We start from the raw sequence: 13,890 nt of genomic DNA on the forward strand, positions 1-13,890 counted from the left end.
AGCAAGAGCAACCAGGCACCGTCTTTGTTGGGAGAAGAGAGAATGGGGTGGATGCAGACCTCTCACCTGAACTCAGGGTGTTCGGTTCATCTCTTTATTGGATTATGATGGAACGATATCCCAAAGTGAATGAGGTTTCATTAGTATCTACTGAGGTGCTCAGTGATAAAAGGTATTGATTGTAATTTATTGGTGTTGCTAATTCTCCTCTGGCCAAACCAAGGCATTCCTTTGCATATCATCATTGATGGCTTTGTCATACATTTCAAACTTTAAACTTCAAACAGTTATTCTCCTGTATTTCTGAGCAAAACAAGAATAAGTCCTCCCCTGCAATGGACGTTTATATTTATTTGTGGAAAAAAACTATATTCCCACAGTGGCTTGGGTTTGCTTCATTTCTTACCTTATTCCACACAGACTTTATATGTTGGCAGAAGCCAAGAGGATGTGTGTGTGTGGAAGGGTTGGTGGTGCAACATACCATTATAAACTTCCGAGAACAGCACTGGAAAGACTAGCACTGTTGCAGGTGGAGGTTGAGGAAGCTGTATTAATGGGCACCAGCAGAGGATCTCAGCCATTGTGCACATCCAGTATGAGGAGGTACTTGCTGTACCAGTACTTCCTAGGAAACACAATGGCCACTTGTGAGCCAGCTTAACCCAACACAGTGGAAGGAAGCCAGACAGGGGAGCGTGTCTCCAGTGGTGCAGGAGGGCTAGTTGGGTTAGGTGTGGTGGGAGGTGGTAGGTGGGTGAGGAGCTGTGGATGTGACCACTGAGGCTGCATAAGGTGGGAGGCTTTTCCTCTTGTGACTTCACCTGGATTGCCTGCCAACCTCAGCACACAATGTTATCGCTGCAAGCCAGCACACGGTCAGGACGGCTGTGCTCACACAGTCAGGCCCCAGGAGACTTTCTCCAGTCCTTATAGTTTTTGGCTTTGATGGCTTTCACCAGAAACATGCCATGACCCTGTTCCCTGGCTTTGCTTCCAATAGTACTGGAACTGCCTCTGCTCATGGGTGACCTGTGCCACCGAGGTGGAACTGTGAGGAGTAAAAGTGAAGGGTTTTGTCAGCAACTGAAGCAGGGACTTCTGCTCTACCGCACCCCTCTCTAGCAATCTGCGGTGCTCTTGGCTGTTTCCTTATCTAGGGTTTATTGCTGTGTGACACAAATGAGTTTACAACTCAAAAAAACGTGCAGCCCATGTTGCATGAAAACTCTGCTGTTCAGATAGATATCCTTCCCAAGAAGTCCATTCCCCTTTCTGTAACACATAGCTGTTGAAACCTTGAGTACTCTTGGATAAAGGCAGCCCTTCAGGGCTCAGACTCAGTCTCTGTCAGTGGTTTCCATGAGTCAGGGATGTGTGGCCTGTGTTCAGATATCTTTATTTCTGTCACTGTTAAATATCTTGCCTAAAAGAGTCAGGCCTGGATTATTGGTAGCACTTGGCATTTTCACAATCTCCTTCCATGGCAGTCTGTGGAATTATTATCTTCTCTCCAAGTGACACAAGCTAGATTACATGCTGCCTCTAGAAGTCCCAGCCTGAGCCTGTTCTCTTCCCAGAAACAGCATAAAATGTAAACTATTTATTTTTTTGTTGTTGTTCCATGAAAAATGCTTTTATTGCCCCTTGCTTGCCTTTTTGCCCCTTGCTTGCCTTTTTGTCCAGGGAAGCCCAGACATCCTTTCTTGAACAGAAGAAATTAATGCCCTTTCCTTAGTTCCTTGGTAGCCTTTGCTTTTCCCAGGACAGCTGTTTTCTAGGACAGGTCCATCCTTTGGAAGTATACACAATACATTCAAGAAGTTTAACATCACTGGACTAGTTTGCAGGAAATGAAGTAGTTCCAACCTTTGACTCATGAGATTCATGAGTGACTAAAATCTTTGGCATTAGGGAGACCTATTAATGTAACTGTCAATTTCCAGCTAAATTAAAATATACTCCTAGGACAGTCACGTGACTTTCAACAGGCATGACAATGTGTGCAGCAAATAGCGTCCAAGAAAATTTGCAGAAGTCTCTATATTGTTTTGAGTTTATTCTGGATACATGATTAGTGGCTGGTTGTTCATAAGTCTCTGTAGGTTCACTGACAGCTTGGTAGGATTGGCACATGTACTCCAATAAACAGAGCTGCCAGGAGGTTGCTGGCACTCTCATGCCAGAGAGAGACAAGTCTGCCACAGGCAGATCAAGTGCTGATGTGTGATACCCTTCAATACAGATGTACTTGGGTGCTTTGTAGGATATCATCTGTATTAAGCTTCAGGAAGGCAGATCTGTGTTCAAGTTGTCTGTGAGCTGTCCTTTGGCACATGTAGATGGTGCTCTGGCAGTGTCTTTATTGCTTTGTTTTCTGCTGAGTGTTCTTTGTTATTCTCACTCTGCTTTGCAGTAATTCCATCCTTCTTGCTCCATGTTTGCTTCTCGCATGGTCTCGCCTGTGTCCTTCAAACTGCTTCCTTTATATGGATAGCAAAGATAGGTGCTATCTTTCCAGGACTGAAAGATGAAACATTGCTCATAGATGGGACCAGCTTTTGAAATATGTGAGCAAGAATCCTCAGGATGATGGTGTACATCACCACTCATGACTTTGCTTTCTGGGCTACCTTACAGATCACAAATTATTTTTAGGTCCTGAGATAAGCAGGTTTAAGCCCTTAAAATTACATATTAGCAGCCCATGTGTAGGTTTGAGATCTCATACAATCACTACAAGGTGAGAAGACAGTCATGGGGGTACCTTTATCATTCAAGTTGGCAAGTAGTCATTAAAACAAGCTGACTTTTGAATGAGAAAGTAAGCATTCTTTTTCTAATTTGCTGAACTAGGGGTCATGGAGAACACAATGGGGAGATTTTGACAGCAGAAGACTATTGTGAAAATTGGGGAATAAACCAGGCAGGACTTGAGGTGATATATGTACACACCTTGCCTCTACACAGAGATCCAAGGATCGTATTAGCCTATGAAGCACAATGTTGCACAGTGAGCTCATATGCAGCTCTTCAGCTACCCTGAGTTCAGAGTTCTTCATGGAGTAACTACTGACTGGGAAAATCTTCCCTATAACAGAGTTACAACTGACATGCTTGTGGATGTGCAAGACATGACCACCCTTGTGCTTGCTCAGTTCACTGCGCCATTGGGGTGCTCTAGACCAGCAATCCCCCTTTTCACAATCCGTCCCTCTCCTGGACTTAGTGACATTTGCAAAACATTTGATGTTTGCCTCCAGGTTATTGACTAAGAATATCAAACACCTTCCAGGATCTTAGTACAAACATGTTAGAAACAAAACTAGTTCTCAGTTGTACTTTGGGACTAGTCTGATAGGTCATACAAACATGCTATAAACAAAACTAATTCTCAATTGTACTGTTAGGTCATTTATAGTCTGTTTAATGACTGCTATCTTATTTTTATGTCAAGCAAGTTCTTTAATCAAATTGCTGTGTGATAAAAGGGAAACTGCCTTTCAGGATCTTAAGTATATTGCACCAGCTTTATTAGATTTAGCAATGTTATGTGCAATTTTCTCAAAACTGTGCGCTAACACAGTTGAGTGGGATGAATTTTCTTTAAACACATGTTGCCATGTTGAATGTTCCTAGTTATATTTCTCTCTTTTATTTTCTGTGTTAGCCAACTCATTGTTTAGTTCAGGACTGAGATCCTATCACAGGTCTGTAGTTACCTGTGAGTAAGTACAGTTATGAGTTAATTATAAAATAATAATGCAGTCTTTACAAAATACCAGGCCTTGAGTTCTCTTCTTCTCCAGGATGTACCATTGCCCCAAGAAGTACAGAAAATCAACATAAATAGTGCATACATCCTGTGCAGCTTGATTTCTTTTTTTTAAAAAAAAATTCAGTGCAAAGTATCTAGTGTTGATGAATTTAAATCCTGATTTTAGTAGGTGGTATTCAATTCCTCTGAGATATTACCAGAATAGACATGTCATCAACAATGTCTTCATCATCTACTTTCTTTTTTTCCCAGCAGTAGGATAGAAGTATTTATTGATTTCATTTTTCTTGTCTGCATTATTATTGAATAAACTAACATTCCCATCTGAAAACAGATCAATACCATGATTAGGACTCATTTTATTCTTAATTTACTTTAAAAAAAATAGATTTGTCAGTCTTTTTTTCTCTATCACTTCCATCACAATTTTTTATTATTCCTGTCTTCTAATTTATATTCATCTCCCCTCTTACTATTTGTTATATGCGTTTTACTTACTTAAATTGAAAATATAATTTTCAATTATACAACTATTTCTTTACTAGGGAGTTGTGTATTTTTGGTGCCTAGTAAAAAATATTTAAGCAGTCCTTAATGATTATTTGTGTTTTCTTATTTAAATTCTGTCTTTTTGTTGATTTAGTCTTGAATTCTACTCAAGACTGGGATATAGGACTTTGTAAAGCATCATGTCTTTCAAAGCATTGTAATACCACTTTGGACCTTCTTCTGGTTTCATTATAACAGTGCATTTAACTGGGTATCAGTAAACCTCCTACCAGCCTTTCATTTCTACCATCATTTTATGCATCCTGATGAGGGGAAATAAAGGATTTTTTTTCATTTTGGATTTAAGAGTTCCAAAACGAGGAATCTGTTTAGAACATTTAAAAATCCCTAAGGCTATTTTTGAGGCAGCAACATCAGCGTGTGTTAAACTAAGCAATAGCTTATGATTACTTTTTCTTTGGTTAGCGCTCGAATAACCAGTGCTCCCATATTCCAGTGTTGCTTGGTTATCTATTGTAGAACCAAATCATCAATCCAGTTGCTAGAACACAGACTCATAAATATTGAATATCGTTAACTAGGAAATTATGATTCAAAATCACAAACAAGAGAGCAGGCAATAGTTCTTTTTACGTCACTTCTGCCCACTCGGTCTTTCTTAGAGCCATAACAATTGATTTTAACATTCAGTCATAAAAACCATCCCAGCATTTTTTCCAGTGTCTTATGGCTATAGTTCTCTGGGCAGGCAAAGCCTTGGTGAGTATAAAATGTAAAGGGATGTCACAACTGTATCCAGCTAAAGAGGATGTATTAGAATGGACTTGACTTCTATATTGTGCCTCTGTCAAGGAGGGCACACTTGTGGAAGGAAGAGCCAGAGCTATAGCTGAGCACACCAAGCATTAGTCGATGGAGCTGATATGCAGCAGAGGGATTAGAAACCCACCAAACCTGCTGCTCCCTTGGCCAAAGTAGGGTAGCCAACAGAAATATTAGAGTCCGTGCCTTTGCTTCAGAGCTTCAAGTATACAAGCCAGTAAAATACATGATTGTATTTTGCTAAGGAACTATCTGTAGTAATGGCTGCATTTATTATGATGGTGTTTATCAAGAATGGGGCCTTGTAGTGCAGGACATATGGAAGAGTAATTGACAGTTGTGATGCCAAGGTGGGACCTACCACAGAGGTAGCTGCTGAATGTTTTGCCAGGTCTGACACAGGACAGGAAATCCCAAAGAATCTTAATGCTTCTCTTACAAGGATCCTGGTAAAGCTTTAAACCATACTGTTTGGTTGTATTGAATATAGTATTGAAGAATACTACATTCACTGAGCAGTAATAGGACATCAAGGGATTGAAGTTTGCTGCAAATAATGAAGAAAAAATACCCACAGGCCTCTCCAAACTGGAAACCCTTCAGCCGTACCACCTATGTTTTCTGGTGGGTCTGCACACAGATAATCCCTGCCTTCTTCCCCTCAGCTGTTTATTACTTTGAGGCCAGGTTGTCTCAGGGAATACTGGAGACCTTTGGATGGATGATTTATCTATGGACGGGTTATCTTCTGGATCAGGAAAAGAGAATGACTGGCTCAACAGCTTCCAAGTTCAATAATGTCCTTTGCTTCTTAATAAATTGCTGAGGCATGAGAAGCTTCCGTTCCTTGCTGGCATCTTTTACACTGTGCCCAAAGAAACAATCATATCAGGATCAGGAAGGCAAATGGCTGAAAGGGCAGGGAAACAGGAACTGTCCCCACGGATGTCCTCCCCAGAGAGGCTGGGAATGTGCTCTGCTGTGGGAAATGGGAAGATAAGGTCAGCCAAAGTGCACGGCAGGTATGCACATCTCTTGGGACTGGAATAAGAGATAATGGCCTGTTTTGCCATCCCCATCACTCCCCTGTCCTGCTTATGAGCTCCCGTGGGCCACCTCTACACCTCATAGGCACAGTGCACCTCCACCATGTCATTCCACAGTGTGGAAATGAAGGCAGGGAGATAGAGGTGGACAGTGGGTGGTGACAACACTCCTGAGAGCCCTGATCTTACCACTCAGCAAGGCGGACCTTGCTGGTGTTAGAAGAGCCTAGAAGGAAGGAGAAAGGAGTAGGGAATGAGCTTCTACAACTGGAAGACAAAAACCCTCAGGGACAGTGAGGTAACGTGATGTTTCCAGACATACCAAATTGTTCAGATCTTTCAGAAGCTTTGTCCTTTCCAGCTCCTTGTGCCTGAGGATGTTAAGAGATTGTATGAAAAGTCTTCATAAAACAAACATATGGAGATAAACCTCAAGAGGCTGGGAGATATTATTAGTCCTTCTTTTACTGGCAGGCCTGGAGCAATTAATTATTACCAGAAGTATTATCAGGCGCTTGTCACTGCTTTCCCTGGATCCACTTTACATAGTCCAGATTGGCTGTAAGAAACATGTTCCCTAATTGGTCTGATACCTCACAACTCCCAGTAGCAGTTAATCCATTTCTCTGATGTAAAAAGTGGTGGAAAGGCCATAATCTAGAATATATGCAGAAAGAAATTTGAGTTTATGGACCCCCCTAAATAATCAGCATACCTATATTCACAGATCTTCTCAGTGATGTCCTCCAGCTGATGCACTCAATCTCCATGTCTGACCAGGTGGTGGGTTCTAGGCAGGGGGCAGAGAAAGGGGCAGGTAAGAGGAGGGTATGTGGAGATATAGGAGAGGCGTTTTATATGTGAAGACTCCATAATGTATGTGCTACCCCTTGGCTACACTCTCTGGGCCCTTTCCTAGTGCACTTCTCAAGAAATAGCATCTGCAATGTCAAGAGAACTTAGAATTTCTAACCAGGACACTGCTGTACAGGTCTGCGTTTCTAGAAACAGTGTGGTCAAGTTTTAAATGAAATCATGCCGGTCCATGAAATCACGTGTCTAAATGATTATTCCCTTTCTAGCCCTAGGTAAGATTTGGATATAGCAGAAGGGGAACATTGTGGCTCATTCTTTCTTTCTCGTTCACAGCATCCCTCAGTCTCCCCTGGTCCTCTGCAGTGCATCAATGAGAAAACACCGCCCACTAGTGGTTTAGGCTGCAGCAGACCGAGAGACCGCTTGGCTGAAGTTGCTCCCTATTCTGCTTGGCTGATGCTACTACAACAATTATATTGGAACAAGGTGAGTGGCTCTTATTCCTCCTGCCCTCAGATGAAATCGGCATCTCTGGAAAAGGTCAATGCTAAACTGAGTGAGAAAAGAGGTTCTTACTGGAAATGCTACGGGTCGCTCAAACTCTGATTTTCATGTTTAGCGTCAATGTCCACATGAAACATTCTAAATGAGCTATGGCATTTAATTTTACAGTTACCAGAGTAAGAGAACAAATTGGTTGAAATGTGGTTACAGTGAGCAAACACCTTTAAATCCACAGCATGTTCAGAACCATCGCTGAAGTTAAAGAACAAAGCAGTGACCCACCCAAAACTTCTCTGAGAACATCCTTCTGGCATGGTGTGGTGATACCTCTGGTAGCCTGGGATGAGCTAGCACCAGCATGGGAAGCAGCACAGAAGCACTGTGCACCTCACTGACCAGCTAATTAGCCACAATTCAGAGGACATAATTAACTCAAGTGGAATGCTTTGCTGACACGACCAACCTGCTCCTAGACCTGAGCTAGTATCTCCCCATCTCAGCCTTGCAACAAGTGGTGTAGACAACCTGGGATGTCCAGGCTGAGTTTGCAGGGTTGGTGGCAAGATACCTTTTTCTTTTAAAGCTGAAAATATTTCTCTCAGATTCCTGTAGGTCTTTCGCCCTACATAAAGCCGTAGAGCCAAATACCTCAGAAAGCCTCCCTCTCTCCCCTGATTGTTTTCCTACTTATGAGGTAAGATTATCCTTAGCAGATGTTTGTTTACCTCTTCATAAAAACCTCTTGTGATTCTACAGCCTCCCCAAGCAGTGTGCTGCAGTGCTTTGCTATTCTTACCATTGCAAAGTGTTTTTCTAATGTTTAGCTATATCATTTTTATTGCAAATTAAGCTGATTATTTCTTCTTCTACTTCAGAGGACAAGTGCTTAGTCTCTCCACCCATTATAATAAATGTTTATGTGTTGGAATACTGTTGTCATGCCTTCCCTCCTGTTGTTATTGTCCTAGAGAAAACAAACTCGGTTATTTTACTCATTCCTTATAAGTCATGTTTTTTCACATCTCTTATCACTTTGTTCTTTTTGGGACTCTCTCCAATTTGTCTACATCTCCTGTAAAATGTAGTGCCTGGAACTGGACATGGTGTTCCCGCTGAGAGCTCAGCAGTACCGAGTAAATGCACAAAATAATTGCTTCCTTTGCCTTGTACACAAAGCTCTCCTTAGAGCATCCAGGATGAGATTTGTCTTCTTATGCAGGAATCTCACTGAAGAGACTCATACTTGCTCCCACCCCAGCATACTCTTGGCTGCACTGCTGCTGACATTGTTACAAACTAGGTTAGACCATTTTATCTGGTATCTGTGTGGTCACCTTCACTGAACCCTAACTTGGTCTATTCACCTCTGCAGAGGGCAGCCCAGATTGCCAGCGTCTCATGTTGCTCTCAAATTCTGATCACCCCAGCCCCTCTGCCTTCAGGAGGGACTGCCATCCCCCCGAGCCCAGCTGTCATTCTTTTGTCTGTTGTCCAGAACATGAAAAGAAATACAGACTAGTCCTGGAGGAAGAAATTCAGGGACATAATACTCCCAGATGGAAAATGATGCCCTGATAATTACCCTTGATTATGGTACTTCAACCTGTGTGGCCTCTGCATGGCAGCTTTGCTTGCTGTTCTGGGATCTTCTAAATGCTCACTAAAGTCAAGGTATTTTATATCTACCATTTCCTCCTCATCTACTGGGCCTGTTAGTCAAAGAAGGAAATTAGCCTGGTTTGATAGGATTTGTTCTTCAAAATTCCCCACTGGTTGTTTCTTATCATCTTATTGTCCTTTAGCTACTTATAAATTGATTGTTCCATAATTGGTTCCAATATCTCTCTAGGCATCACAGTTAGGCTGACTGGCCTGTAATTCCCCAGGTCCTCTTATAACAGTAATTTTCAGAGAAGAACTGCATTTAAGTTAAATAGATATTGAGAGACATACCATTTCTGACCTACTTATCTTTATTCATTGTCTAGTTTTGTTCCATCCCTTAAATTAAAAATGTGTTTCCTGTATTTGTCCTCCACTTGAAGCTCAGCACAATCCAACCCTACCTTCACCTCTTCTCCTGCTTTCTTGCTGAAATCTTCCTGTTGCTTACATATTTCCCCAATTTCCCTTCTTCTTGGTGCTTTATATCTTTCTCCCTCTCCTTTCTTTATGGTTTGTTTGCAGTTCCCTAGCAAAATATATTCCTAAGCAATTTATATCCATCAGTGCCTGGAGGGCTCTGAAGACAGTCCTGAAAAAAATGTCAGAGCTTTGCCCTTAAAATGTGAACAGTCACATTTACCACTCTTGTAGGGACTTGACAAGTTCTGACTAAAGATTTGCACAGGTCTAGCTACCTTTAAATGATATCTGAGACCAGTAGGTGTCAGAGAGAAGATGAAATCTGGGAGAATCTTGCCCTGGTGAACAGACCACTAGACCATTTTGGCTCTAGGATGGACAAAGAGACTGGAAAGCAAGTGTCTGCTAAGTTGGGTAGTGTCTAGCAAACAAGAGTGTTGGTTAAAGCTCCCAGGTTCTTGTAGGGAAGATGAATATATCGAGCATTCAGCTTCAGCCATGAGCAAAAGGTTTGTGTGTTCAGCAGAAGAACAGGAAGCATGTGCCACTTTCTAGCTAAGCAGATCAGGAGAAGATAACTTTGTTTGAGGGAGAGGTATCGTTATCCACAGTTGTGCACTATATAATTGCACAATCTGCTATCATGCATGAACAGAGCTGTTCAATGGCATGGCCCTGCCTTGTCCTGACATAATGTCTGTGTTGGAAATCCATTTGGAATTAAAAATCCGACATTCCCCAAGTGACCTTGTAGTCTCTTAGCAAAAAGCTGAGTTGTAGTGGAGACTTTACAGTGCCAGAGACGGGAGCTCAGTCGCCAGCCGCAAAGCAGCTAATAGATGAGAAGTCAGCAACGAATCAAACTTCTTTCCAAAGAAAATAATGTTTTAAAAGTGCAGGACATGTCCATGGTTCTTTGAAGGTAAGAAAAGTCCTGAAGGCAAGAAAAAGTCACTGTGAGTAACAGTGTTACTCTCATGAGCTGCTACTATTTCTAGCACTGTTTTCTGGAGATGGAAGTACTCAGCCCTTCTACAAGTCACCTAATGACAGTGTAAATGCTGGGCCAGGCACACAGGTTGGAAGTGTTGGCTGTTATCAGTCTGGCACTGTCAGTGTTGCATCTCTTTTGCAGACTCAGCCAATGTTGCATGCTGCATGTGATGTACTGTCCTCTAGACCTTTGGTTTTATGGTCTCTACTACTTTCTTTCATGGCCATTGCTTTCAAAGTACAAAGTCAGCCCTGACTTCCAGCATCACCCTGATGCCTGAGAGAAACAAGTCCGCTTCTTGCTCTTCTCTTTCCCTCTCCTCTTCATCCCTGTCTCAACCACCCACTTCCCTGTGTAGCCTCAGTACAGCAAGAATTCCTCATTGGCCATCTTCACCTTCATTTGGGCCATTTTCTGAGATCCTGCGGGGGGAGGAGGACTTAGCAAACTGGACAAACTGCCTGAGAGTTCAGTAGTGCCTTTTTGAAAGGCATGCAGTGGAAGGGATTTTGTCTTTTCCTCCAAACCAGAAATGTCCAGCAAACTCGGTGTGCTCCCTGTTAAAGGTTCTGCACCCTAGTGGTAGCAAAGAAAGTCACCCTGATCATTCAGATGAAGGTATCATATACCAAATGATCAGGGACTAGAATATAATTTCTGTATCAGCTGCATCTTGCAAACTGTTCTGCAACTTGCCACATAATGTTTGATATTTGGATAGCGTTTACAAGTGGCAAACAGAAGGTTAATGGGAAATGTCTCTGACAGTAGCTGGATGTAATTCAGAGATGGACTACAGCCATGTAGCTACATACCACATTTGGGTTTTGGCTCATTTTATTAGAGAGATAGGACCCAAAAAGCGATATGCATATTCAGCCAGATCTGAGTTTTCAAAAAAGATGGTTTCAGTCTGGAAAGGGGTGAGCAGTTTAACATCTGAACCATCTGGCCTCCATGGTGCAGCAGCTTGCTGGCGCTCTTTAAAGGTGTTAGCTGCTGGTAGTATCACTTAGTTCTTCCTCTCTTACAGCTTCCCAGGGAGGGGATGAGGGTGGCAGTGATGACCAGTACTCATATTAATCCTAGTTTATCTCAGTAAAATATAGCAAAACAAATCAACAAAGGTATTCCTTATTCTTCCTCACTATCCTTATTCCTCTTGTTGATCAAACCGCGCCTGTTCTTACTTCAAGTTCTTGGGACTTGTGTATTCTCCCCTGTGTGTCCTCTCTCCAGGAAGACTATTTTTTTATGTAGCACAGACTGAAAAAATGCCATTTATAGATATTTACTATTTCTCTTTTAAGAGAATGATTTATTAACGTGTTCAGAATGAACTCCATTGTAACCGCATGCATAGGAATTGATTTTTCTTTTGTGTCTCCAAACTGCTCCATCTTGCAAAATGTGATTATTTTCCATCTGTCACTTATTCTTTAGATCTTTTGAAATGCAGTTTGAAAAACATCATCTCTGCCTTCATTTGTGCTTTGCACTTTGGGGCTATGCAACTCAGCTTAGAAGTTGTTTGGTAAGACAACTGGTGAAACAAGGCTCTGAACTTAACATGGGCACAAATGCCCAGAAACACTGAAGAGAGACAGAAACCATTGGTTTGAAGATACAAAATGTTGTGTCCCTCGGATTATTATATCTCATTCAAATTACAGCTTTTCTAGAGACAGAGCATCTCCCAGTGCCATCCTGGGGAATTAAATTCAGTGTTGAGTCTGCATAAAGAGAAAGGAGAGCTACTTGCTGATTCATCACTTTATAAGCCTGGTATCTGTACCATTGCTTAGCAGATCTTGCTTCCAGTAATCCTCTTTTACTTCAGAGCTGAGCACCAAGAGCACATTCTGAGCAATTCATACAGCAAGACTACAAAAATAGTACCTCAGAATAAAGTCATATTCTTTGCCTCATAATTAAAACACGCAGGGCAGTTAGTTGTACTTCTGGATGCATTACTAAGCCTGCAATTTTTCTCTTCTGCAGGACCTCCAGCATTTTTGTAGATGGCTGGGGGTAGGCAAGTATGCCTGGGGTAACATTCCTGCTTGCTGGGCTGCTGGAATTTGGCTACGCTCCTTAACAAAACAGTTTGTTTTAGAGATTTTTGATGCATGTGCATTTGCAAGATTTATTTTGAGGAAAAACTAAGCAGAACTAAGACATTGAAAGGCAGAGTTGTAAAATAGGCATTTCTCAGCTTTTGTTAATATTGACTGAAGATGTGGTTTTCCCATACTGCTTCTCCTTCCTGATAAAAGATGTCACAGAGCAGCCCAAAGTATGTGACAATGCCACATGCAGGTCCAGTACCTCAGTGTCTGCCTGTGCTGGAAAAAAGCAATATGACTTGAACTGTCAGAGCTGGGTGTAGGTTAACAAATTAATTCAATTAGTTCTGCCACCATCAGAGATGTTGGCACTCCCTTTTCACCTGTCACACCACAACACCTAAAAACTAGTGAGTGGGGAAACACACGGAGCTGTGCTGAAACACAGCAGAATTGCAGAGATGTTTTGGTGCCTGCTTAACTGTGCAAACTCCCATTTATGCATGTATTAGGTTTTCGCTGCCTGTCGCCTGTCCCTCTCCCCCCTCTGCTTTTTCATGTTCAGTGGATTCTCCTCTGTGTCTCTCTGCCTCTCTTTCTCTATTTTTTTTCTCCCTATTGTTCCCCACGTCACTAACTGTCACTCACTTCATAAAGCCGTCTGGCTCGGAGCTTAAATATTGCAGGGCAACTAAAACCCACCATCAGAGCCAATTCAGTCATATCTGCTCAGTCGTGCGACAAGATTGGGACTTTTAGGGTAGGGAAGAAGAGAGACAAAAGTTCACTCTTCCCTGCCGAGTGCCAAGAGAGGAGGGGGACACATTTCTGCGGTGGAGCCTTTCACAGCGGCAAGTTCCTTGCTCAACGTCCTTAACCTACAGTCTTTTTCAGTGGTAGTACGCTGATCTTGCAATGTCTGGAAGTGCAGGGTGAGGGTCTGCAATGAATCCATGTGAGTTAAGAACATGAGCCTGTTGACCCTGAGTGGGCTTAGGCAGTCTCCTGATCTTTTCCTCATGACAAGCAATTTAAAGGAAAAGGTGACTGCCTAAATTCATTGCTTGCACTTTTTTTAGGAATTGAGGGGATGACTGCTTACAGGCGGTATCCTAGACATTTGAACAGATTGTACCACTCACCTTCAGTCCACTCAAAATTATTGCAGTTGAACTGATCGAGCAAACTCCAACGACTTGGCTTGCAGAAAATAGAGAGGGTGGTCATGGCAGATTTTTGAAAAATGTGACTGGTTGGGAAGTGATCTCA

The 13,890-nt window shown here is 42.2% G+C and overlaps 1 protein-coding gene across 7 annotated transcripts in view; it reads left to right on the top strand.

The window, feature by feature from the left end:
* GJA8 (gap junction protein alpha 8) overlaps window positions 1–13,890 on the top strand; it is a 45,905-nt gene that overhangs the window by 28,240 nt on the left and 3,775 nt on the right. Inside the window, exon 1 of one of the 7 annotated variants that reach the window (XM_069869914.1) lies at window positions 13,349–13,476. The exons of the other annotated variants lie outside the window; for them this stretch is intronic. The gene's annotated coding sequence lies outside the window, so the exon portion shown is untranslated. Of the gene's footprint in view, window positions 1–13,348; window positions 13,477–13,890 lie in introns of those variants that run through there. 7 annotated transcript variants of the gene reach the window in all.

Source organism: Phaenicophaeus curvirostris, chromosome 1 (genome assembly GCF_032191515.1).
Source record: "Phaenicophaeus curvirostris isolate KB17595 chromosome 1, BPBGC_Pcur_1.0, whole genome shotgun sequence".
In the NCBI taxonomy this organism is placed as follows: Eukaryota; Metazoa; Chordata; class Aves; order Cuculiformes; family Cuculidae; genus Phaenicophaeus; species Phaenicophaeus curvirostris.